The following is a 26708-nucleotide window of genomic DNA, read 5'->3' as shown; positions in this document are numbered from 1 at the left end:
GTTATTGTATTATTGAATATAATAAACTGACGGTAAATGATGATGATTATAGTAATGAAGAAGAAAAGCATTTTGTTTGTTTTAAAGAAGAATTGTAAGCATTAGGTATTAGCAAGGAAATGTGTAGTAGTGGCTATGATGCTGTAGAGATACCCAGGGACACTGTTAAGAGGATTAAGGGATGTTATTGACAGTATCCCAGCAAACAAAACTCTTAATTTAATGACTGGTAAGGAGTGGATGACCATACTAATTCAGTTACCAGCTGTGACAGTGACAGTAAGGTGCTTAATTTTTTGCATGAGAATAAATCTTTTGTATGTAATATATGATTAAATAGTGATGCTATTGAATCTGCATTTAACTTTATATCCAGACTGGTGGCATAAAATTAAATATGTTTTTGTAAAACAACTTAAACATAAGTACCATAGTGCTGCTCTATGTTAAACAAGTAAGTGTACATGGTTTGATGAAATTCTCACTGACATGATAATAATGTCTCTGAAAATGATAATAGCACCAGTGACATTGGAGGCTTTAGTCTTGAAGAGATAGAAGATGAACTGTCATAAGAGGATGTTAAGACTGATACATGTACTGATGTTTGATCATGGGAAGGCAGGTGTCTTATTGACACAGGCTACCAGATTTCAGTAGAAAGTGAAAACATGATGAGGACCATGTAGAATTACCTGTAATTGGTGTGCAGATTAAAGATGCAACTGGGAAACATGGTAAATTGGTTAAAAGTCAGGCTTTAATAACTATTACAAATGAGGGAGTAACTTTTACCCATGGTTATTTAATAATTCTATATATCAGTGAAAGTCTTATCTTCAGCCTGACATGGATAGTTAGTGTGAATGCTGGTTTTGACTGGAGGGGGCAGAAGCTGATTATCAATACATGTGACAAAAACTGTATTTGTACTAATTTTGTAGTCAACTGCATCTTATGAGGAGGATAAAATAAATAGAATACAAATTTCAAAAGACAGTGGATTTGCAGTCAAATATATGCCAGAACTAGATACAGATAAAGGAGAATTTAAAGAATTTGCGGACACCAAGATTCCAGAAGCAAAAGGCTTAACTGATATAGGAATCTTTGTTGTGGTAGTATAGTGATGTGCTTAGTAATATTCAAGGTAGAGTGAGAGGATATCAGTGTACTAAACCACATCAACCATTTTTCATAAAGCCCTATTGTGTACCTGTAGCTAAGAGAACTGCAGTTGAGAAAGAGCTGTATAAGATGGAAGTGTGTGATATCATTGAGAGAAGTTGTAGCCCAAATAGCAACTCATTAGTCATTGTTTCAAAAGGGAGACAGAGAAGTAAGATTAGTTCTGAATTCTAACCATTTGAACAAGTTTTTGTACAGTGAAACAGGTCACCCAGATAACAGTGATGAACTTTTACACAAATTTTAAAAAATTCAGATTATGTCCAGTTTGGATTTTACTTCTGGATTTCATCAGATAGATTTAGCTCCAGAATCACATAAGCATACTGCCCTTCTTTACAGTGGTAGATGTTACTAATACTGTATAGTGCCTTTTGGTTGAACTCATCTATAGTGAATTTATAAGAGTGTTAGGTTATGTACTTGAGCAAGATCTGTAGGAAAACTTACTCTTTATGTAGGTGACATTCTGGTAACTGGACAAAACTGGGAAGAGCATTTTGAATTGTTGAAGCAGCTATGCAAAAAACTTAGACAAGGAAGTATGACTGAAACTCAAAAAATGTAAATTTTCTGTCCCTGAACTAAAATTCTTTAGGTCATATTATTACTAGGACAGGAATCTTGGCAGATTCTGATAAAATTAAAACAATTTCACACGTTCCAGCACCACATAATAGAAAACAATTCAAGTCATTTTATGATTTATGTGGATTTTACCAAAAATTTGTGAGTGGGTGAAGTTTGAATGCATCCTGTTTAAGCAATTTACTTAAAAAGAACACTAATTGTGTTTGGACCCAAGAATGTCAAGAAGAATATGAAAATATTAAGAAATAATTGAATAATCAAATTTGTACCGGATTTCAGCTTACCATTTTGTTTACACACAAATAGTAGTGATTATGGTTTGGGAGCAGAACTATTTAAGGGAAAAAGAAGTTAATGGGGAAATCCAAATCAAGCATGACACAATTCCCTTTCCAAGTAGAATGCTGTTAAAACATGACAAATGCTATAGAGCTACAGAGAGAGAATTGTTACCTGTTTAGTAGGCATTTACTAAATTCAGAATCTGTTTGCTGGGACATAAAGTAAGTGTATATTCAGACCACAAAGCATTAAGCTACCTACAGGAAGTAGACTATATCACAATAGCCTTACCAGATTTGCAACAATTTGATTAAAAATTAAATATATTAAAGGTACAGATAATGTTGTTGCAGATGCTGTGTCAAGTATGCTACTGGGTGGAAGTAAGGAAAATTTTGATCAAAATGAGGAAAAACAGTTTCAAATCAAATGTATGGAGGGTATACATGATGAGAAAATTATTAGGGCAATGTGTAACAAAATTAGAAGGAACCAAAACCATGATTCAAACTGTGTTGCTTAAGCAAAAGAGGTTATGAAAAATTGGACAGGTATTATAAAGTACATAAAGAAACCCTGTTCAGGAGAACAGATGTGGAGTCTGGTCACTGGAATTTATATTGGTCAGAGGAAGTAGGTGGGAAGTTGATTAAGTATATACATGAGAGTTATGGACACTGTGGTATTCAAAAATGTATATAAAAGCTACAAGAAAATATTTATTTCTATAATATGACTCAAAAGGTTAGGAAATAACTGTCTACTTGTGACAGTTGTCAGAGAGTCAAGGTAAGTAAAAGAACTTGACATGCTGACATGCAAAATATAACATGTTAGAAACCTATGGAATTCGTGGCTGTGGATTTTTATGGAATTTTACCAAAAAGTAAAAATGGTTATTATTATATTTTGTTATAGTTGATGTTTTCTCCAAATATATAAAATTATATGCTGTTAGAAAAACTACAAGTATGGAGATTATTGCTAAAACTGTAAAAAAATTACTGCAAAAATGTAGGAAAACCTAAAGTAATACTGTCAGACCATACATCACAGTTTGTATCAAAGTGTTGGAAGTCATTCATAAAAAATCTGTTATTAGACATTTTTTAATTTCAGTTTATAATCCTTCATCCAATCCAGCAGCGTGATATATGCATGAAATTAATCATCTATGTCACACATACTGCAGCCACAAACCAACAATATGGTATGAATACATCAGTGATTTTGAAGACATAATGAATAGCTTGCAATGCAGTTCCACAGGATTTTCAGCTTTGAAGTTATGTTTCATAATAAACCAGCAAATAATACCACTGAATTTGTAGATTATCCACCATATACTGTCATGTCTACTCAAGAATGTGAAGCAGTTGTGAGACAAACCATGGTAAAGCAGGGAGAGATTTGAAAGAAAAGACACAGTAATGAGCTCAGAATTCTTAAGTTCAACATTGGAAACTATTTTTTGTTAAATCACATGAGAAATCTAAAATGTTAACATCAGAATTTAGAAAGTTTTTTGATATCTATATTGGTCCATTTGAGGTCATTGAAAACCCACATACCAGTGCCTACCAGCCGATTTATCCTAAATCTAAGAAGCTTCTTAGACTAACATATGTTACCTCATTTAAGCCACACAAACGAAAACGTACATGTAACTAATGAAAATGATTCTTACTGGAATTTTGCAGAAACAAAATGTTTTCTACCATATGCAAAGAACTATATGGTTAGAGTTACTTTTTTAAAAAATTTTTGAGCCAACCACTGTGGTGTGGTAACATTATTTTTGCTTGTGCTATGTTACTTCTATACAGGTTGTAAATAAGTCATGATTTGTATTTTACTGTGTTTTTTCATGAAAAGCAATTAGTTTTTCTTTTTTTACAATGTTATTTGTCAGTGTTATAGTAATAATTTAACCAACTAATCATTTGTAAAGTTGAAGCTTTAAGTACAAATCTTGGTCAGTTCATTAGCATTTATTTAGTTCTCAATATAACTTTCTCTGTGGTTTATAATGACTTAGTACCTGTGTGTTACTTCCATGTTATTTTGAGTCGAGATATTTGTGTAAAGTGACACTGGAATCTCAAAAATGACCTTAGATCATTTCTTTTTGTTCTATAGAATTATTTTGCCATCCAATGAAACTTTGATATTTCTTGATTTCTTGTGTAGTAGTTTTGGGAATGTGTATTGAAAGCACCACACCATTTCTAAAAAAAATCTGCAATTTCTTGTGCTTTATACATTTACTTGTATTTGCTGTGATAGATACTTTTTCTGATCTTTAGTAGTATTTTTGTATCTGTATTGAACTTTCATGTTGCCCCATTGAACCACTGTACTTTATGTAGATGTAAAAGAAGAATTTAAGTCTGACAGTGACAAATAATTAATTAACAGCACTTTAAAGCAAATTTCATTGTTGTTGACATTTTTGGCATAAATTAAGCCCAATTTTTTTGTTTACATAAGTAGTTAAACAGTAACATTTACAGAAAAACATGTATGAATGAGCTAGTTGTCTCTTCCCATAATGTAATTTGAAAGATTTGAAAACCAATTTTTCATATGTTATTGTATAATCGATTATGTGACATGAAAAATAATGAATGCAAAATGTTTGTAGCAATCAGAAACTAAAGGATCAAATGAGTGATAAAACTGATGGACTAGTAGGGCTTAAAATCTAATGAACACTATTTACAAAATGACATACCTGTTGATAATGTAATGTATTGTGAAGGACATGAAGATATCAGTGAACAATGTAAAACACGTTGTAAATATTGTTGCAAAACCATTTCATTTGGTTTATAACCAAAAGAAATAAATTCCTAACTAAATACATAAACTTATTCTGTGTTCTAAAGTATTTTGCTATATTTTCTTTAAAGCACTTCAAATAACTCTATGTGGACTAAGATGATATCTTTTGTACAATACCTGTCAACCAGTCTCAGGACTTTGACCACAACAACAATACCTGTCAGTAATATTTCACTGATTGAAGACATATTTGTAAATGTTTTTTTATATATAAAGCAGTATAAAGAAAATGTTTTTGTGTAGTGGTTACTTACAGACATTTGTTGACCACAGTATTTTTAGGTTTCTTATAATGCTTAGACATTCTTGTGAAATACAGGTTCTACTGCCATGTCAATATGATAAAATCAATGAATGTAGTGTTATGTTAAAGAACAGAGTTACATGTAGGAGTGTTTGTTATGTGTGCCATCTTTTTGATTATCTAATTTATCTTATATTACTTTTGGTAATAATTTGAGAGCTACGGAATAGGTAAAAGATCAGACACCACACCTAAAGAAAATGATGTGTTTGTTCAGCAGAAGGGAGCACTAATAATTTTGTGTAAGGATGACAGATGTACATCTTGTTGAAGCCTTTGTAAGGGTCTTGGAATTCTTACATTCACTTCACAATATTTTTACTTCTTATTGGTTTTCATTACCGATAGTCACTTTCGACTGAACTGTAATACATTTCAGGGTTCAGAAAGGAGTCATGTATTTTGGTAGTTAGAAAATCAATAAGCTCCTGCCCATGGTAAATTGGGCAGACCCAGCAATTCAAAATAAATTTAAAAATGTACCTCAATAGTCACTATTCCTTTAAATTATTTGTATATCTAGAATCAGCTTTGTTAAGTATATTGCAAGTAACAGTGTTTGTCATAAGCTGTATGAGAAGTATTAATATACTAGAAATAGGGCTCAATATTTACAAAAGTGAAGAAATATTTTGCTTGTAATGTACCATAGTAATCAAGTAAATATTAAACTATTAATAGCAGATGTATGGCTGCTATATAATAAAACAGAGGAGGTGGCAACATTTTTCAAAGTAGCACCTTTGTTACTAATTTACTCAGCTACATAAGGCATTTAAATGCATTTAATTAGTATTTGTAATTCTTTCTTTTCAGGGACAAGTATGTAGTCCAATACTACCACATACAAAAAGGAGAAATTGGTGATCAACATGTAGAGGAGGCATTCAACACAGACAGGCACAATGAAAAAGACTGCGAAACATTTAAGTTTTCAGACAAAAAAGTTCTGCTTCAGGAACAGAAAATGTGCACACACATACATACAAGCACAACTCAAATTCACACAAGCACAGCTCATACACACACGGTCATTGTCTTAATAGTCTTTTTCATTGTACCTGTCTGTAACTCAGTACCTCCTCTAAGTGGTGAGTAGCGTACTATCCTTTTCATGTTGTTATTATTTCATCCTGTACTTTACACTGTTTAATACTGTTATGTCAATATGCCTAAAATGCAGGTTCAATGATTGGTTTTTAAGGATTTGATTAATTGGGTACATGACAACATTTTTGCATTTACGAGAATGAAATATGATTTATTTATTTATCCTGTGGATCACATATTGTACAAAGTACACATGATATAGGGCAAGTCATTTTTCTTAACAAATATGTAGTTTGGAGAAAAAATATAGGCAATGGACTGCCATTTAAAAAAATGTACACAAAATTGTTCGTTGATGAATATAGTAACTTCACATTCAGAGAATACAAACAATTTACATGAGGAACTAAGAAACATGTAGGCAATGTAGTGATACTTTAAATTTACACAAATAATCACTGAGATTACAGAATAGTGAAAATGTCAACTGAAAACACAACAGAAGGACAATGTCATTTAAAAACTACATTAAACATGAAATTAACATTGAGATTTCACAGACAATTAAGTTTTAATACTAATAGAATGTGTACTTGTACATTCAAAAGCGAGTTGAAAAATTTTGGGAAGTGAAACTGAAACATAGTTGTGTATAGTAGAAATTAGGTTATTATTTTGCCTACAGAATGTTTTACTCTAATCACAGTATTTTACAAAGAAACTTTATAATTTTTCATTTCCAGGAATTCTTGTACTGAATAGAAACAGTGCTTTGTCAGAAATGCCTTTAGTTTATTTTTAAATATTGGATCTGGAGCAGTTTTTATTTGTTCTGGAATTTTATTGTGTAATACGACACCCAGATGAGTTATATATTTTTGGTATGACGATGTCCTTGAAAAAATTTGATGGATATTAGATTGCCCTCTGGTATAATGAGCATGTATATCATTGTTTCGGATTAATTTGCCTGTTCTTGAGAGGTATTCCCTGGTGGATAGGATTGTTTCTTGAATGAATAGGGATGGGATGCTTAGAACATTAAGTTTTATAAATTGACATTTACAGGATTCCAGCTTTTTGAGGCCACAGATTATCCTCAGTGCTCTTTTTTGTAGTTTAAATATATTTGTGCTGTGAGTTGAATTCCCCCAAAAGATGATTCCATAGCGGAGCAATGAGTGGAACTGCGCATGGTATGCTTGCATTAGTGTGGATTTACTTGTAGTAGATTTTAGTATTCTTAGTCCATAGCACAATGATGAGAGTTTCTTTGATAAGTTATTTATATGTGTGTCCCATTTTAAATTTTGTTGGACCCATAGACCCAAAAATTTTGTTGCATTTACATTTTCAATTTTATCGTTATTTAACTTTACTTGGATAGTTTTTTGACTGGATGTGGGAATTAGATGGAAGTTGATACATACAGTCTTCCCACTATTAACAATTAGGCCATTTTTGTTAAACCACTCAGAAAGTTTTTCCATAGAGTTATCAGATATTGTCTGAAGGGATTCAGGGCTAGATCCAGTCAACACTAAGCTTGTATCATCAGCAAACAGGATAGTTTTTTGTGGGCTCATACGTTCAACAAGATCATCTATGTAAATGAGGAAAAGTAATGGCCCTAGAACAGAACCCTGGGGAACACCATATCTTATTGTTCTTTCCTCCGAGAGGAAAACTGTGTTGTTTATTTTATTCTGTACATTAATATCGTATTGAAGTGATACCTTCTGTCTGCAGTTTTGTAGGTAAGAGCATAGCCAGTTGTGAGCCACACCTCTTATTCCTCTTCTTTCCAATTTAGCAAGCAGTTTTTTATGATCTAGTACGTCAGAGGCTTTAGAGAGATCTAAGAAGATACCTGCAGCTATATTATGTTGGTCAATTGATTTCAGTATGTGGTCCAACAGTTCAAAAATTGCTGTCTGGGTGGATAAAGATTTACTAAAACCATGTTGTTGAATGCTGATTGGTGCATGGTTTTTTATGAAATTTATAAGCCTGTCATAAAAAAGTTTTTCCAGGATTTTTGAAAAGATGCTTAATATGGATAATTGTCTATAATTGGATACTAAATCAGGGGAACCTTTCTTTAGTAATGGTGAGACTTTAGCTATTTTGAGAGCATCTGGAAAAATGCCAGTTTTTAATGATTGGTTGTAGATGGCTGATAATGGCTTTACTATATGGGGAGCACACACCTTTAATATGAGGTCAGGTACTTCATCATAGCCACTAGAGATTTTATTGCATAACAATTTTATTACGTTCATAATTTCACCAGGGTTTGTTTCATAAACAAGCATTGTAGCATTTGTGCTGTTTGAGGTATTGGTGGAATTGAAGAACGATACCTTGCAGTTTGCCTGAATGAGATCTTCTGCTAGTGAGGTGAAGTATTCATTGAACTTGTTTACAACTGTGTATGGATCTGTGACCTTAGAGTCATTAAGTGTTAGAGAAATGTTTTCCTTTTTAGGTGTTGAACTACAAGTTTCTTTTTTAATAACTTTCCACATAGCTTTCATTTTGTTTGAAGAGTTTCTTATGAAATTGTCATTCCATAAAAGTTTTGCCTATCTAATCACTCTAAGATAAGTTTTTTTGTAGGCTTTACAATAGTCAGAAAATTCTTCAGTGACTATGTATTTTTTGGAGCAATATTGGAGAAATCTGTTTCTCTCACTAGAAATTTTGATTCCTTTTGTTACCCACGACTTTCTATTTTGATTGCTTGAAGTTTTTGTTTCAAAAGGAAATGCTGTATTAAAGTAATAAAGGAAGGTGTTATGGAAGCTTAAGAACATATTATCAACAGTTGTTTGCATGTAAACACTGTCCCAATTTTCCTTAGCTAATAGGAAGTTAAAAATCCTAATATTGCCATCTGAAAAGTTTCTTCTTTGAAATACTTTTTTGGGGCTGATTTTACTATTTTACATGTCAACGCTCAGTAGCTGAGCATCATGGTCACTGTATCCCATGCTCAGTACTTCGCCAGTGAATTTGTAACCAGTATCAGTTATGAAGATTTGATCAATTATTGAATCAGTATGCTCTGTTGATCTTGTTGGAGAGTGTATTGTGGGGATCATATTAAAGGATTTGGTCATGTTTAACAAATCAAGTTTAGCATTATTGTTTTTTGATAAATCAATGTTAAAATTGCCACAAAGTATTATTCTCATATTTAATGAGCTGACACTATTCAGCAGAACTTCTAATTTGGTCATAAAATTTGGAATATTACTACTTGGTGCTCTGTATAGCTAATCTGGGAAGAATTGCTACAGAGCAGCTTTTTTCAAGTTAAACTCAGACTTCAAGCTGTCAATATTAAAAAATATAAATATAATTGAAAATTTTGAGCCTAAGATATGTAGATTTAAAGATATAAATATAAAGATAGGTGGGGTTAATATAAACTTGTTGCAGCAAATTATTAGAGGATTTAAAAATAAAATCAATTAATTTCTGATTTGTTTAGACGAACTGCAACCTGCAACTCTTATAGATGTAATATGTTTCTGAAAATTATTTGACCACAAGTATAGAAATACTGAATGTGGGTGGATATAAATTAGCAGTTATATCAAGACAGCCAAGTGTGGGGAAAAAAGAAGTTGTCACTGTCATTAAGAATGGGTACAGTTAATATAGAAACATTGAAATCCAAATGACTGGTAATTTAATAAACAGTGGTATGGGCTTCCTACTGAGCAAGGCATGGGAGCCAATGCTAAGCTCCACCAAAGCAGTATGTGACTCTGGTTGCAAGATATGACAGAGATGGTGGGTGGAAGGTAACTGAGACACTCCCCACATCATCACAGCATGTGGCTGGTGAGGTCTGAACTGTGGAGTGGCAGGTATGAATACTGAAGGCACTCAGCAGACACTTCATTCCATGAGCACCACCTGATGATGATGGAATACTTGTTCACCAAAATATTGTGGAACTTTGATGACTGGATCTGGTAGTAGATACAAGAACCTTGAAAATACCATGTGCACTTGAAAAGCCTCAGATCACACATACGTAACCAGCAATGTGACAATATTCATATAAAAGCATCATTCAGTCTATACATTGGTGTGACAGATCTCATATGATACCCCCTAATATTATGTCTGACCACCTTTTGCCCAGTACAGTGCAGCAACTTGGTATAGCATGTACTCAACAAGTCATTGTAAGACCCCTGCAGAAATATTGAGCCATACTGCCTCTATAGCTGCCCAAAATTGCAAAAGTGTTGCTGGTGCAGGATTTTGTGCACAAACTGACCTCTTATTTATGTTTCATAAATGTTTGAAAGGATTCATGTTGGGCAATTTGGGTGACCAAATCAATCCCCCAAATTGTCCAGAATGTTCTCCAAACTGATTGCAAAGAATTTCACCCTGGTGACATGGTGCATAGTTATCCATAAGAATTCCATCACTGTTTGGGAACATGAAGTCCATGAATGGCTGCAAATGGGCTCCGTGTAGCTGAACATAAACATTTCTTGTCAATTATTGGCTCAGTTTGACCAGAAGACCCAGTCCATTCCATATAAACACAGCTCACACCATTATGGCACCACCAACAGCTTGCACAATGCCTTGTTGACAACCTGGGTCCATGGCTTTATGGGGTCTGCTACTGTCAGTTCTTACCAACTGAAACTGAGACTCATCTGATCAAGCCACAGTTTTCCAGTCATCTAGGACCCAACAGATATGGTCAAGAGCCCAGGAGATATACTGAAGGCAATTTTGTGCTTTTAGCAAAGACACGCATCAGTCATCTGCTGCTGTAGCGCATTAATGCCAAATTTTGCAGTTATTTCATGTAGTGTTGCTAGTTTGCTAGCACTGTAACTCTACACAAACATGCTGCCCTTGACTGTTAAATAAAGGCCATCAGCCCCTGCATTGTCCATGGTGAGAGGTAATGCCTGAAATTTGGTATTCTTGACATCCACTTGACAATGTTGATCTCTGAACATTGAATTCCCAGGTGATTTCCAAAACAGACTGCCCCATGCATTTAGCTCCAACTACGATTCCATGTTCAAAGTCTGTTAATTCCTGTCATGCTTCTGTAATTGTGTCAGAAACGTTTTCACATGAACCACCTGAGGAAAAATGAAACTTCCATCAATGCACTGCCCTTTAATACCTAGTGTATGCAATACTGCCATCATCTGTTTATGTGCATGTCACTATTACATGACTTTTTGTAGTAGGTTAAGGAGATTATCGCTGTAACTTAACTCTGAAACCCCAAGAACTGTTTATTTAGGATGAGTATATCCTTTCTTGTCAAATGGAATAGTGCTGTGGGGTGAGATCTGCCATACATATATGAAAAGTTTTCAGATTGCAGAAGATAACCTGGAGTACCATAGCGAAAGTGAAACAGGAAACATCTTGTATAAGTCTATTAAGCAGTTTCTATATTCTCACAATTTATGCCATGCCTAAGCTAAAAAACATTATGCTAGTGAAAGAAGACACTAAGATCATAAATAGGAAAAGTTGTGATACAAGTCAAAAAACAGATTTCCATATAATCAACAGGAGATTATCTGTAATGGCAAAGAGCCCATACATTAAAAGAGTTGTTTTTTGTAATTTACTACCAAATTAGGTTACGACAATGACAGAGGGTACTTTTTAAAAAAGCAGCTCAAGCTGTACCTTATCCACAAACACTTGAACAATTTGGAATAAGTATGAATAATAATGTAAGCAACAATCCTGCCCTTGAAATAAATGCAGTAGTAAATATTGTGTGTCTGTAAAGTTGTGGTGCAGCTATGAACACTTGTTGCCACAAACAGAAATGAAACAAATGGTTGAAACTTGTGGTATATTGAACAGTAACACAAAGAGTTTTGGTAGTATGTGTGCATGCAGGTGATGATGCAGCGCAATGTGTAGCAATAGCGGATCAGGCCACATCAGCTGGGATGAGGACAGTACAGAGGAAAGTTTGGTGTGTTCTGTGACTTGCTAAATTCAAATCCATGATAAATGTTCAATGTGAATATCATTGTGTATACAGTGAAGAACCACCACATAACAATAAAATAAATCAGAGGTATAATCAGTAAAGGATACTGGCTATTTTTTGGACAATTGCTGTTCTGGTAGGACATCAGTAACTGATGGATCTTTAGAAGCAACATGGGACAGCTACCTAAGTAGATTCAAAAAATTGGTGCAGGCAAGTGTTCAAGAATTAAGCATAAAGAAGACTATAGTTCATGAGGCTTTAAGGAAATGTGTCCTTTCTTCAGGTTACAAATTGCAGTTGTTACGTGTTTTTAACTGACCGATAAACCTGAACAATGCTTAACGAGATCAACTATGATGAATGACTTATGAAGAACATTGTGTTTAGAGATGAGGCCACACTCCAAGTATATGTTCCTGTTCATTGCTATAGCTTCAGACTATGTGTTTCTGAAAATCATTCTGCCTGCAATGAGTATGTCTAAAAATAAGGCGAAAGTGTGGTGTGGCCTGATGCATTATATACACGGATATTACAAATGATTGAAGCGATTTCACAGCTCTACAATAACTTTATTATTTGAGATATTTTCACAATGCTTTGCACACGCATACAAAAACTCAAAAAGTTTTTTTAGGCATTCACAAATGTTCGATATGTGCCCCTTTAGTGATTTGGCAGACATCAAGCCGATAATCAAGTTCCTCCCTCACTCGGCGCAGCATGTCCCCATCAATGAGTTCGAAAGCATCGTTGATGTGAGCTCGCAGTTCTGGCACGTTTCTTGGCAGAGGAGGTTTAAACACTGAATCTTTCACATAACCCCACAGAAAGAAATTGCATGGGGTTAAGTCGGGAGAGCGTGGAGGCCATGACATGAATTGTTGATCATGATCTCCACCACGACCGATCCATCGGTTTTCCAATCTCCTGTTTAAGAAATGCTTCTGCTTTAGCCTTTTCCGTAAGATTTTCCAAACCGTCGGCTGTGGTACGTTTAGCTCCCTGCTTGCTTTATTCGTCGACTTCCGCGGCTACGCGTGAAACTTGCCCGCACGCGTTCAACCGTTTCTTCGCTCACTGCAGGCCGACCTGTTGATTTCCTCTTACAGAGGCATCCAGAAGCTTTAAACTGCGCATGCCATTGCTGAATGGAGTTAGCAGTTGGTGGATCTTTGTTGAACTTCGTCCTGAAGTGTCATTGCACTGTTATGACTGACTGATGTGAGTGCATTTCAAGCACGACATACGCTTTCTCGGCTCCTGTCGCCATTTTGTCTCACTGCGCTCTCGAGCGCTCTGGCAGCAGAAACCTGAAGTGCGGCTTCAGCCGAACAAAACTTTATGAGTTTTTCTACGTATCTGTAGTGTGTCGTGACCATATGTCAATGAATGGAGCTACAGTGAATTTATGAAATTGCTTCAATCATTTGTAATAGCCCTGTAGTTATAGGTACATGTTCTTTTTGGAGCAGACTATGATGTCAAACAACTACCTTCACATGTTGCAGTTGTATGCAGTGCCGCAGTTCCTGGATAAAAAATTTCCACAGCAGTGGATGGGAAGGGGTGGTTTTAAGTCATGGCCACCACAATCCCCATCCCTAATTCCATTAGATTTTTACTTTTGGGTTTATTTGAAACAATATGTGTACAGAGAACATATCAAGATATAAATCATTTAAAATGGAGAATCACAGACTCTGATACATCAAGTATCCTAATACTTGCATGGGAAGAACTGGAATTCATTTACATCTGTGTAGGGCAACAAATGAAAGCCACATTGAACTATGGTGAACATGTATGCACACTTGGAGAGTATCTGTTTCATTACCAACTTTTTTTTAACATTTCTGTATTCTTTCATTGCTTTTCTGTGACCAATTAAAACTGCACCTTGACTTTATGGACACACTGTAGCATATAAAAACTTCTGTCAGAAACAAAATATTGAAGATCTGCATTATAGTTGTCACCCATTATTGATAACACCAGCAGGTGATCACTACCACTAATTATGGGTTCAACATACTACAAGGAGAATACAACAGAACTGCATGATACCTTTTTGGGAGTTGAGAAGGTTGTGTCAATGTGGACAAAATGCAACCATCTCCTCAAGAACAATGTGGCCTCCAAGTATCCATTATGAACAACAGGCAAATATCCTAGCGTCATAGTGTGCAAAGAAGGTGGACAAGAAAGCAACTGGTATGGAACTGGGATTAATGGCTTTGGGTTCTCTTCACTGGTAGGTGCAGTATTTGTACAATGCCTGATGATGATGATCATGGAAGGGAGTGGAGGCAGCTAGGTATCAATGCCTCAGGCATTGGGGAAGTGGGTCAGTCATGTTTTGGGCTAGTATCATATCAATGTCAGACTCTTCTCAGCACTACTGATGCTAATATAAGAGCTTTTCATTATTGGGACAGAATTCTCCAGCCTATTGTCCAGCTCTACAGCCAACATTTTGTGGATGGTCTGGTCATCCAAGAGGAGCATGTTGTGCCATAATTGTGAATACTTCCCTCCAAGAAGCAGAAATGGCCAGCAGTATCTGCAAACACGAATTTGATTTTGGGAATGCTCAGGACCAGTTGAAACTTGTAGTGGGTTGTCCGAGGAACCCTCTTTGCACACCTGAACACCATAGAAAGAATGAGACAAACCTGAACAGCAACATCTTGCCCACTTTGTAGACAGTATGCAACAAGAAGATCCAACCTTGTTACAATACATGGGATGCAGCACCAGAGTATTGAATATTGCCCAGCTGCAGAATCTGATTTTTCAGATTTGCCCTTTCAAACAACCTACCTTTGTTTGGTATGATGTTTTGTTTTCACATCAAAGTATATCAACATTTTCCTAAAGTTTCATAATTTCTTTAAGTTTGACAGTTTTTTTATTCCTTAATTTTCTTGAATATAATAACACCACATTTGCAGTCATCAGATGGTGCAGAACATTTGTGAGCAGTTTATTTTTATTTGTATGATTGGATGAATGCAGCAGTGTACAGAGGAGAGGTCAATGCATAAGGAAAATTGCTAACCTATAATATGCACATGGATATCATCATAAAGAATTGCAGAGATGCACTAAGACAAGCTATCTGGTATGTCCTCCTCAGAGTACAACAGTGAATTGAAACAGATGACAGACTCATAGATTTTTTAGGTGTTAAAGTTTATAATTTACTGTTGTAAATTTATTTTGGATAGCTGAAAATATATTGTGGACTAGTAAATTTAGTTTGGATTGCTGTAACCAGACAAACAAATAACAATAGCTATCATACAAAAATAAAATAAATCTATTTTATAATAACAACAAACTTTTGTAAACTTTTTTGGGAACAAATAGAAATAGAGGAAGTATTTGCATGAACTTGCCTATCGCACCTGCTGGAAGACTGAGCTTTCATCCTGAGACTACCTGTACTGAAATTAATGATGATTTCTGTTACATTAACGTATTCGAGAACTTACAGCTTGTTTCTTTGTATTGCACTTACTTCAGATCAAGATATTTCTTGTTTTGTGGATTATGATCAGTAATTGCAGTGATTTGTAGATGATTAACAGTCTGCTCAACAAAAGCCCTGTTTGCATTCATGTGACTGAATAAACTTCTATCACCCTCACTCATATTATATCTGCTTGCAGCATCTGTAACACACAAATTAAATGTCACAAGACGGTAAAAATTGTGTATGGGTAGATTGGCATCAAACTAAAATTATTACAACTTACATGAAATAATTGTGAGGTTTGAAAAATTGAGACAGAGAGGAAAAGAGAGAAGGAGACTGAGAGGGGTGGGGAACTGGAAAGTGAGGGGAGTGACAAGAGATGAAAGGGAGCGGGAAAGGGATGAGGTTTCAAATGGCACTGTTTCTGATTTGCTAGAGAAATCTCACAGTTTTAATAGGCAAATGGCAGAAAATCTATTTACATAAGTGTTACACACTAAACAGCACTACAATAATACCCAAAAGATTCAGTTATCTCAATTTTTTTTAAAGAATCTGGAATTTATTCAGGAAGTTTTGGTATCCCGTCTTCAACCATGAATTATATTTTCATCTGCAGGGTGCAGGTGATTCCTGCATAGGCAGCTGATTTAGAAATTAAGGTACTGAACTGAACGTCAGAACTCCAGAAGCAATTCAATTATCAACAATCATCTCAATCAATGTTGAAGGTCTTACACCTAACAAGAAAGAATTAGTCGTTCAGATGTGTCATAATTTGCATTGTGATTTAATAAGCACTCAGGAAACTCACAGCATATTATTAACAGACAGTAAGTCTTGGGCTGTCGATGACTATAGCCTAACTTCTAGGTTAGGGATTATTAGTAATATTCTGTCATCAGTCATATTTTGAAATTGCTGTAGTTCATGTGCTCCTTCCATGTAAGATGTTCATCTGCTATAATACCCAGGAATTTATGTTTATCAGTTGTTTCAACTGAAACCTCTGGTTCTGTATCCACTTGTCTTCATTTATAATTTAGTGGAGACTCCATCAAAATTGTCTTGTCCTTATTTTGTGCCAATTTGTTTTTGTGAGATATGCTGTGATGAGGCTAATGTTCTCTGCATATGGAAGATGGCAGCTAGTGTAAAAATTTGATGTGTGTCTCCAAAAAAAAGTGAATTTTACTGTGAAAAAGAAAAATTGTGACAGTTGTAAGGATGAAATTACAAAGTTCAACGAACGTGTGTCTAGTTTACAATTTATTATCAGTTCCTTGAAGATGGATATCAAGAAACTTAAAGAAGAAAAAAGAGAATGGAACATGACAAAATTTCGCCATGAAAGTATGAATATGTCGGAGAATTGGACGGAAGTGAACTACAAAGGACACAAACAGATAATACAATATACAGAAAACGGTGAAAGAAACATAAATGTAGAGAACAAAAATTACTTTCAAGCTCTTTCGACTATGGATTGTGACAGTGTTGTTAACAGTTCAAGTGTACCATTTGGAAAAACAAATGACTTTGTGAATGAGGTAAAACATGGAATAGTTCAGCAGCAGATAGTAAAAGATCATATGTGAATGTGCTCACAAAAAATATCAATGTGTCTTAACAAAAAAAAGACATAATAAATAGTGCCAATCAAAACTTTGCTTACCGCAAATGTAGGCAGAAAACAAGTAATCTCGGAAATGCAAGTACCGGTTAAATTGAACTGTATGCCAACAGCCAAGGACAAAATATAACCACTGAATTTCAGTGTACAAGCAGTCAGAATTTTAATTTTAATTCTACAATAAATCCAGGAGCAAAATTCAGTGCTGCTACATCAGTGAGTCAAGAAAAAATTTCCTTATTGAGCAAAAAGGACTTTCACAACTTCCTGGCAGGGTCAAACAATGTTGTTAGGAATGAAAAAACCAATCTCTTAATCTCACTAAAAAGAAAACTGTATGAGCTAAGAGGAACAAATGTTATTGTTTTATCAGTGCCACACCATTACGACTTGATAGAATGGTCATTTGTAAATAAAGAAATTGAAACTGCAAATAAAGAGATGCAAAAGAGATGTAACATTTGTGAACATCAGCAATTTAGGGAAAAGATTTCACACAACACGCATTTCTCATCTAAATGTACTTGGAAAAAACATAATAGTGACAAAAATTTTAGAACTAGTAAATAAAATCTCAAATGTGCAGCATGATGATAGAAAAGTCATACCTCCCATGGACAGGAAGTGTGTGTTACCTGGAGACTCAAATGTGAAATCTGCTGTCAGTGAAGCTACACGTCTCCAAGATAAATGTGAAATTTTATTAATGCAAGTGAACACCTCAAATGTTAACAATTCACAGAAAGGCACAGTAGTTGTGGAACAACAAACACCAGAAATAAGTGAAACAGCAGCAGCACCATCAGAAGCAGCAGAAGCAGCAACAAGAACAGCAGCAGCAGTAGCAGAACCAACAACAACTGGAGCAGCAACACAGCAATGCTGAAGGAGGAGCCAAAGGAAAAATACATCAGTGACATTCAGTGATAATTTTTTATGGTTTCAAGTCAAGAAGAAAATAAAAATTTGAAAAACCAGCCTGCTAACTCACAGATAAGTCACAGTAACATCTTATTTTTGAACATTCAGGGTCTTGATAGTAAAGTTGAAATTCTGGAGGAGTCATTGACACAGAATAAGTGTTCTTTCTTACGTCTATCTGAACATTGGCTTAAACCAGAACAAATACAATACTATGTACCAGAAGATTATAAAAAGGGAAACTGTTTTTGCAGATCTCAGTACCATAATGGTGGTACTGTTATCTATGTTTCAAATGAAATAGAGTGTAGAGCACTAGATCTTAGTTGAACATGTGTGGAGAAACACCTTGAAATTACCGGGATCATACGTGATATATGAACTTATCATAGTTTGTATCTACCATTCCCCTGACTCAGATGATAAAACGGTTTTAGGTAATTTAGATAGTGTACTCTGCTACATAAGGAAGTGGAAACAATATGTAACTGTAATTGGGAGGAGACTTTAATTCAAGCTTTGATGTAAAAAGTAACAAACCCAGCATAAATAAATTACTGAATATGCTAAGGCAGCACAACTTCCATTGTGTAAATTCAGAACTAATAAGACTAAAAGTGTACTTGGACAATGCTTTTGACAACTGTGCTTACAATATGTACTCCACCAAGGTAAAGGAATTTGTTTTCTCAGACCACTCCATGTTAAGAATAGAGTTAAGACATTTTATAACAGGGGATGAGAGAAGGCTGCACAAAAGTAAACAAAATCTAATACCTTAATATTAACAAAACACTATCTCAGAAAACTAACAAACCAGCTGAGCATAACTAACTGGTACAAATTATTTCAAAACTGTGATTCCAGTGCCCAAACAGTTTATGAAACATTCCACAATTACTTAATAGGTACTCTAAAAGCCCATCTTGTTCAAAAGAAATATCATAAAACAAGAAAGGGTACATTGTGGTACACCAAAGAACTGGAGAATCTAATAAATAAGCTACTGCTGTTGAAGCACCTTGGCAAAGTAAATAATTCTAATGAAATTAAGGATCTCGATAAAACCACTAAGAAACTGTATAAGAAAGAGTTACATTTGGTGAAACAAAGATACAACACAAATCTCATAAAGAGTAGTGAAAACCAATGCAAAACAGCCTGTTCAGTAATTAATACTGTCAAAGGTGAAGTCACAAACTTTGACAAGACAGTCCTAAGACCAGCAGATACACTCAACAAATATTTTGTAAGCTGTGCTGATGATATCAAAAAGTTGATCAGTAAACGCAATATAACATATATAGATTATCTCAAGAGTGCAAACCTAAATCATAATAGGGCCAGATCATCATTGAAACACTTTAAAGAGGTACGCCAACATGAAGTTCTTAAAATAGTCAAAGAAAAGAAAAATTCATACAGTACAGATATTTTTAATATGTCAAATAACCTATTGAAAGAAATCATACATTACATTGCAGCACCATTAACATGTTCTATAAACCTGTATCTCATGAAAAGGGTTTCTCCTGATCCTCTCAAACTATCCAAAGTGACTCCAGTCTTTAAGAAGGGTATCAAATCAGATCCTGAAAACTACAGACCAATTTCATTAATTCCAGTACTAGGAAAAGTCTTTGAAGTCATAATATATCAGTAGATGTATGAGTACCTAGCACTAAATGATATGTTAAGTGCATCACAGTTTGGTTACAGAAAAGGAAGGTCAGCTATACACTCCATAAAGCTCTTAGTCAGAGACATTTTAGCAGCATTTGAGGACCATGCTCACACACAGATAACCTTACGTGATCTGAGCAAAGCCTTTGACTGTGTTGACCACTCACTTTTGCTCTCTAAATTTGAGTAATATGGAATATGTGATAAAAATTTAAAACTCATCAAATCATACCTCAATAAAAGGAAATAGGTGGTGAGTTCAGGAAGTCATCTGTCAAACACACTCGAGGTTCAACACGGAGTACCACAGGGATCTAAATTGGGACCACTTCTCTTCATTGCACACATAAATGACTTACCAGGAAATATAGATGTAAAGACGCATATGTATGTGGATGATACAACTTTTCTATCTGTAAACCTTGTATTGATAACCTTGTAAGTGGTATGAAAATGGTAAAAGAAAAGGCAACATCATGGTTTAATAGAAATGGTCTGCTATTAAATGAGGAAAAGACCCAGAATATGTGGTTCAGTCTATCAAAGACTACAAAAATAGAAAAAACAAAAGGCAAAGTTTTTATGTATCATACTTGACAATCTAACATGGAACTCTCTTGTTGATCACATAGTGGTTAGGTTGTCAAGAGTTATATATTTGTTGAAGAGACTGATGTGTGAGATTTGAGTATGTATGTACAGCGTACTTTGCCTTTTTTAAATCTGTTTTAAGGTATGGGTTAATACTCAGGGGAAGCAGCAGAAAAATAAATGAAATTATGGTAATCCAGAAGAAAGCAATCAGAGTAATGGCTAAGGTAGATAATAAGACACATTGTAAACCATTGTTCATTCATTAAATATAGATTTTAACAGTTATTAATTTATATATTCTTGACAGCATTAACTACATACTTGCTGAACTACCTAATTTAAGTGTAACAAATCAAAGGCATGACTACTACAAGAACCTGTACTTCTCTGCTGTTGTCACAAAGTAGATTAGCTAAAACTAACAATAGTCATAAGTATATGCAATTAAAATATGTAACAAACTGTCTAAGAATGTATCAATCTAGCCTGACAAATTATTTAAAGAAAATGTATATAACTTCTTGTTAACTAATCCATTCTATTCATTAAAAGAATTTTTAGAAATGCCCAATATCAACTTAAATATGTAAAAATTTATTTTGTAAAATTAATAGGTTAAGTGAACTGATGAAGTCTATTGCATGTAATAATGCTGAATGAACAATGAAGGATCTGAATCTGAATCAATATATTTGAGGTCTATAATTCCGTTTTCAAGGACTATATAGATATACTAGTGGCTACATCTGCTTCAGTTTTTCCTCTATGTTTACTTATATGACTTTCAACTTCTGAATTGTTTATTTTTATTTTACCAAATTCAGGAGCAAATCTCAGAGTTCATGGAACATGCCATTACATGAAATTACAGTTTGTTCGTATAGTAAAAATGGCAGCATTAAGTCTTTGAACAAGATCCTGAATGTGGGCTTTCCACAACTGTTTACTATCTATCCGAATCCCACAAATTTTGAATTGTTCAGTTTCACTGATAATATGCCCATTCTGTGAAATTAAAACGTTGGGTTTTATTGAATTGTGTGTTACAAAATGTGAAAACTGACTCTTACTGTGATTTAGTGTTAACTGATTTTCCACTAGCCATGAACTTATCTACTAAGCTAGTATCATCAGCAAACAGAAATATTGTAGAATCACACTAGAGGGCATATCATTTACATAAATAAGGAACAGGAGTGGTTTCAGTACTGATCCCTGGGGTAACCCCAGCACTGATGTGAGGGAATAGTGGAAAAGCTTCCACATTTTGAAACTATTTCAAATTTTGATTACAGCACTACATGAGTATTCAGTACTAAATGGTATTAAACATGTTAAAATAGTTTCAAAATGTAAGTAAAAAAAGTGAAATTTTTAACCAGTGCTGAAAATGAAAGCCTTGTGGTTAAATGCAGGTGAAATGTTGAAGTGGATGTAGCTCCCATCATATCTATGCAGTCTTCAAAAATGGAGTTGCAACACCAGAATACCTTGGGCAGCAATTATGAAATGAAATTTTTGATAAATAACATGTAATAGGACACCTTCCTCTAATATTACCTTTTTTTGTATAGAAATAGCCAATATCATGTATACTTTAAATTCTTGCATAGGTGAACATTGTCTCAGCTGTTTAACTAAATGAATTTCATTTGATTTTGCATATGATGTGTTATAATTCAAACTCAAATGTATAAAAAGATATTAATATTTTAAAATTACCTAAAATTACTTTTCTTTTAGAAATATCTGAAATTATGAATTATCTGGCATACTTAAAATTCACATCATTAATTGCACAACCTAATGCTACATATTAAATTTATTTCTGGATTCATTTACAAATAATGATATAACTCGGCGATGATTCTTGTTTTGTCAAAAAAGTTTGTAAACTCTTTTGTTTTGTAAACTGTTTGGGATATAATTAGCACCACACAATGTAAGTAGTAGTGGGCATACCTCTGATGGAAACAGATATGTTTTTATTTATTTATTCCATGTGATCTGATGGTACACAGCGTGTTGCAGATGTTGGAAAATATCATTTAACATTGTTAACATATATTAACGTAAGCCTATAGTATCCTAATGTATTATATTGCTCAATGTTTTCAATTTAATGCAAACAGCAAGATTACTGTTCTAAGTATTCATTTACAGAGTAAAAACAGTTTTTCATTTTGTCAATAAAATATAATGTTTGGTTTTATATAAATGGAGATTGTGAAGTCAGTGTGACATAGAAGAATGGGTAAAATAAAAAAAGTCATAGCAACAGAAAGTACTTAATCAATTATTCCTGGATCCCACTAAGGAAAAAAAAAAAGATACGTCCTCAAGAATCAACCCCCAGATGCGAGAATTGCAGCCCACAATAAGAGAAAATGAAGATAAGTAAAAAGTTTTTCTTTTGTATATCTTACACCTCTCGAAGCTTTTGAAGACAATGAAGAGACTAAGAGGAAACTTAATGGTGATCTGTGGGAGGATAAGATTACAAACAGAGTATTAATAGTTCATAATCCCTAAACTTCAGTGATCTGAATCTTTGTCATCCTAAAATCAAAGGGATGAGTCTAGTGATTTAACATCCACACTGACAATAGGGCAGTGCCATCTTCATCAGGTTCTCTCCATGGGAACCTCAGTGGAAGACAACTATAAATTTTCACAGTAGAGCTCAATTATTGTTCTATAAAATCAGTTTATAAGTTCCTTGGTACTGAATTTAGAATAGTGAAACCTAGTAACATGTCAAGTTTGTGGTTGGTCACTTCAATAGACATAATACTATGTGGCACTACTGAAATACTGGCAAAACTGGAGAAGCTGTCGAAGAATGGACAGATTCTTATGACAGCCTACAACATGATAAAAAAACTTCCACTGTCATTCAACAGTGCAAGATGGTGGCTTGGTTCTAATGAACAAATACGTCAGTTATAAATGAAAACTGTGAGACAGCCAATATTTCATATACAAGACCTTTCTGTTACATGACAGGTGTATTCTGCAATCGAACCACTGACAGTTCCTTTTTGAAAAAGGTATAATATTAAGAAAGCCGACTGGGACAAATTCACCTCCATGCTGGATCAGAACATCTTTAGTACTGATTCTTTCCAGAATAATAAGATGACTCATCAAACATGATAAAGCACTCTTTCTGTATATCAATGCCACGAGGTTACAGATTACTACACAAAGGGGTGACTTCAGAAACTCAAGATCATCTCTTTGACAATGATCCTTTTAGAGAAGAGACCTGCTTTCCAGAGAAGATCTGTTAACAGTGATATCAAAGAACAACAAAGATGCTTGGAGTAAACCAGTGGACAAGGTAGATCTGAACAAGAGTAGCCACAAAGCATCTGAGTTTCTTAAGTGTCTGAGTTGTGATTCAACAACTAGGTAGGTACATGCAAATGTTACAGCTGACCACATTGCCTTTCAGTTTGCAAACAATGGTAAACCAGAACATTCCATATGTAAGTTATATTATAAAATTCCATTTTCGCATGGGAAAATTAAATGCAATCATTGTTTCTTGCCACTAACAAACTTCACATCTCTTTCTCAAGCCATATAATATACCATTTTCAAAAAGGAAAGATGTAAAGAAAGAAATTCAGAAAATGGGGTCATGAGGTATAATAGAGAGAAGTAGGAGTGCTTACAATAATCCTTTAGTTGTGGTAAGTAAGAGAAATGGTGGAGTGAGAATTGTTTTGGACTCTTGACTGTTCAAGATGGGGCCTATGAAAAAGGATAGTGTGACGCTCTCTTCAAAAATGGTAAAATTGAACAGTTTGTTGTATAAATAATGTAATAAAAAGGTGATGAAAGGAATCTTATGTCTTACGTGCAATTACTGGTTACACGAAAGATGCGCCAAAATGAACTTAAGATACATCAGTGACAATTATTTATGGACATGTCTCGGCTGTTTACATTTGAAACATCCAAACTTGAAAGAGCAGTGAGAATAAAAAACAAAATCATCAAGATATTACAAGGTGATACTGAGGTGTTGAAAAGTGAAGTCTTGACTCTAAAGCAAGAAAATGATAAATTATTATGAGAAAAAGAAAACAGTGTGTCCTAAAACTGTGAAACAAAAACAAAACAACACTGTGACGATTCGTGTGCATGTATTAGCAGTGTACCGATGAACATCAAAACGGTGACTTCAGATAAAGACAAAATGATAAATAACATAAGTAAAGTAATAGTGTTGGCAGACAGCCATGGTCTTGGACTAGCAGAAATTTTCAGCCAGACAACACAACTAAAATCAACTGGTATTACTAAACCAAACGCCCCATTTTCTGAAGTAGGGAAGCTAGTACAATCTGCCGATTGTAGCTGAAAAGGCCGTACAAAGTCTGAAAAGATGCTTAAGCCACCTTACTCACACAAATGTGTTAGTATGCAATATTCCACATAGATATGACTTATCAAAATGATCCTGTGTGAACAAAGAAATTACAAAGGCAAATAAACGGCTGTTAGGAGCATGTAAGCATTTGAGAAATGTGGTGACCATAGACATTACTAATATTAGTTGAAGGTTTCATACTGTGCATGGCCTACATCTTAACTTTTTGGGGAAACAGGCGATAGTCAAACAAATAGCCAATATTGTGTCAGAAAGACAGAAAAAAATCCTGTGATAAAAAGCTGATTCTTTGTTGGCATTACCCTCTCAATTCAAGTACACAGAAACATTCAACACACTCTAAATCAAAACTACAAAGTAATTCTCCATTGAAAGACACAAAAGAAATGGAAAACAAGGAAACATAAACCAATCCAATGCCACTGAAGAAGTGAATCTGACATCAAAAACATCAAATAATCCTCTGCAGGAGAAAAAGAAGACAGCAAAATTACTATCTAATGATGAGCAACAGAAGAAGGATAAAACAGCAGTTCCAGTGCTGAGAGGGAAGATTACAGCCTCACCAGAAGTGAAGGGTTCAGCATCGAAAGAGACAACAATGATTCAACTACAGAAGAGGAATGCAGTAACTCTAGCTCACTTAAGTGATTTTTTTTTCTGATGGGTACCATAAAAAGGACAAAATGTTAAGTACAGGAGGAGTAAATACCTCAGTCAATACATTAATAATTACACATCAAAACATTCAATCAATCAAAAACAAACTCTTAAACTTACAAGCAGCTATAGAAAGTAGTGGTATAAGACCTACTGTTCACTGTGTAACTGAACATCAGCTAAAAAACAGTGAAATAATGTGTATAAACTTAGACAATTATGAGTTAGTATGGTATCATACTTTTGCAGAAAGAATTTAAAGAATGGTGGTAGCTGCATATTTGTTAGATATTGCATCTCCTGCCCTGTAACTGCAATTCTATTGGAAAGGTACACAACTGAAAAACCTTTTGAGTGTAGAGGTATAAGAATTGAACTGCAAAATGAATGTAACCTATGTAATAATGTCTTTATGCAGAGCTCTAGTGGTGATTTCAGTGGGTCCATAAAAAAAAACCTTGATAAGCTGCTATCACAATTTTGGAAGAACAAGTTAATTCTATGTCGAGACTTGAATATTGACTCCCTATCTGAATCAAAATATAAAATGGAACTAGAGAGCTTACTTATAATGCATGGTTTACATAACACAATTCAAAACTATATGAGAATAGGTATGAACACTCAAACTGCCATTGATTACATAATTACAAATATTCAGTCTGGCAGATATAATTGCCTTATAGAAGACATGAATTCATCTGATCACAACTCACAGACAGTACTGGTAATAATGAAAGAAGTAGGCAAATTAGATTCACTCAGCTTTATCCCTTACAGAGCTATGAGAAGTTCTAACATAAAGACCTAAAGATAAAACTACAAAAAGTGGCTAGCAATGTACATATCTTAGTGTTAATGATAAATATAACAGTTTCCTAGATATCTATTTTAAAATCATTGAAGAGTGTTTGCCAACCAAAACTAAACCAACAAAGAAAAAGCGAGGAAATCTGCCATGGCTAACAATAAGTCTATTAGTATCCTGTAAAAAAGTTGAAACTTCTTCATGCAATTTGGAAAGCTCCAGATAGGCCTATTCATTTTGTTGAATATTAT

The sequence above is a fragment of the Schistocerca serialis genome, chromosome 1, assembly GCF_023864345.2.
Source record: "Schistocerca serialis cubense isolate TAMUIC-IGC-003099 chromosome 1, iqSchSeri2.2, whole genome shotgun sequence".
Taxonomy (NCBI): Eukaryota; Metazoa; Arthropoda; class Insecta; order Orthoptera; family Acrididae; genus Schistocerca; species Schistocerca serialis.
Note: the sequence above shows the minus strand (reverse complement) of the source record.